Source organism: Portunus trituberculatus, chromosome 17 (genome assembly GCF_017591435.1).
Source record: "Portunus trituberculatus isolate SZX2019 chromosome 17, ASM1759143v1, whole genome shotgun sequence".
In the NCBI taxonomy this organism is placed as follows: Eukaryota; Metazoa; Arthropoda; class Malacostraca; order Decapoda; family Portunidae; genus Portunus; species Portunus trituberculatus.
Window position 1 is genome coordinate 30,027,525 of NC_059271.1, and position 2,179 is coordinate 30,029,703.

Consider the following 2,179-nt stretch of genomic DNA (forward strand, 5'->3'; position numbering starts at 1 on the left):
GGAAAAGGAATAGGAAAACGGGCTGTGACTTTGAGAAGGATTGAGGGATGTTTTTCCTGCTTAAAGAGGTTGTAAGGGAACGTAGCCGGGAGGGGGACGGAGGTCTGGTGGGTTGTGGGGTGGTCGGATGATGAGGAACGCGAGGTGAAGAAGGTAGCGGCGCGGTGGAAGCTAGGAGAGGGAGGTGAGGGTGGTAGAGGATACAGTAGAGACATGAGTGAGGATGATAGGTATTAGGAGTGATGCGGATGAAGGATGAAAGGAAAAGGACCAGGAAAGATTGTTGGTACGTGGGAGGATGAAGCTGACTCGTAAAGGTGAGAGAAAGGTGCAGGGTGGCGTGGTGGGACAGAGTCATAGTCGAGTGGGTGATGTCGAGGGAGCAGAGACAGGAAACATGGCTCACTGACCTCATGAAACTGGAAAATAGACACGAGCACAAAAAAAAAAAAAAGTTATGTTTCCCCCACATTCATCAGTCCAGTAGAGTTAGTTAATAAAAAAAAGAATAATGGCCAACTTTAAACGCATAAAAGTAACACAGACAAGGATTTATGTGTGCATGCAAAATAACGTTGACTAACCTCTTGATGGAAGTCTGCAGCATTGTTGTTGCTTTTATTCCTGACTCAGGCTCTATTCCGAAATATTTCTAAAACTTATCGTGAGTGGTTAAGGGAACAAACCGTCACGGAAATGGGTAAAGGAGATGGGGATGGTAATTTAGCTGTAGGATGCCCCCGGAATATGCGTAATAGAGATAAAAGATGAACGTCAATGGAGGAGGACGTGGTCTATTTTAATCATATTGGTTGTTGGAGAGCGTGTAATGCGCTGCGGCGTGGCTGCTGCGGGATCACTCTACGGTCCCAGCGTTCCATGGTTAATTAAGGCAAGAGCTGTGCGTCAGAGGCGGTAGGGCGACGGGATGCTGCTGGGTCAAGTTGGACACAGCATCACGATGCCGAGTGCATGGAAAATCAGCGAAATAATCTCCTTTTCGCACAGTGTTTTTGCAATGGGATGCAGTAATTACAGTATTGAAATCCTATTTTCCCTGAATATAATGGTGCTACTCATAAACGAATGTGCGTGCTAGTATTGGACTGGGTGTTATGCAAATTGTTTTTGCGAAATGATGAACACGAACAACGTAATGTTAATATCTTCTGAAGTGGCATGGCGATGAAGGACACAGCGGTGATGGTGGCGTGATGCGGAGCGAAACACTGCTGCCTTCATCTGCACAATTAATTGCAGAGAAGAGTGACAAGTGCAAATATATTCATAAGCACTCATTCTCTCTCTCTCTCTCTCTCTCTCTCTCTCTCTCTCTCTCTCTCTCTCTCTCTCTCTCTCTCTCTCTCTCTCTCTCTCTCTCTCTCTCTCTCTCTCTCTCAAACACTAATGACCTAACAAAACACTGCCACCGCCACTCACCTGCCAAGAGACATCCAGGAAGTGTGTGCCGGACAGCTAGGGATGCATGATCCGGACGGCACAGGAGGGAAGAACCAGGTCACGGCAGATCATCTCAGGGTCGGCAGTCACGAGAAGTAGCAACCATCCCCGAAAACCGGACCGGCTGAACACTTCACCACCACCGCTGTCGTCACCACCACCACCACTACCACCACTATAGACCGCAGGGAATTGTAAGTCCGCGTGTCACTGTAAGAGGTCAGCAGAAAGAAGCACTTGGGTTTGGGAAGTCACGGGATGCTTTTCAGTCACTGGCCAGTATAGATCAAAAGAGGAGCAGCAGCAGCATCCACGTAGAGTCCATTAGGCATCACAGGGTTGGGTTTTTGACGTGTGTCCTCTGAAGTTCTGCGCTCCCCTCTCTGCCGCGGAAGGGAAGAAGCTGAGGGAGGGCAGAGGGAGGCTGCAAACTCCACTCGTCGCTCCCTGCTCGCACGGGCTTCAGGCGGCCACTGTTCCAGCCGAGCGTCAGACCGGCCAGCACTCCAGACCCTCCAGGGTTGCCGGATAGCAGGTTTTGGAATGGGTGGGGTGGCCGCTCTCGTTTCCCCCGCACGCTCGCCCGCCAGTCCGCCAGTCCGCCCGCCCGCTCTGCCGCCCATCAGCCTGCCCTCTGCTACGGTTAGGACGGAAGAAACATGGAAAAAGTGCTAGTAAGGAATTATAGAAAGAGACGTTCGAGAGGTTGTTGAATTCA

At 50.3% G+C, this 2,179-nt stretch overlaps 1 protein-coding gene across 2 annotated transcripts in view; it reads right to left on the reverse strand.

The window, feature by feature from the left end:
• LOC123504706 (insulin-like growth factor-binding protein complex acid labile subunit) overlaps window positions 1-1,969 on the reverse strand; it is a 49,475-nt gene extending 47,506 nt beyond the window's left edge. The window contains exon 1 of one of the 2 annotated variants that reach the window (XM_045255448.1): window positions 1,441-1,969. The gene's annotated coding sequence lies outside the window, so the exon portion shown is untranslated. The remainder of the gene's footprint in view (window positions 1-1,440) is intronic. The other variant, XM_045255447.1, reaches the window with a different exon arrangement.
• Between the last annotated feature and the right edge of the window lie 210 nt (window positions 1,970-2,179).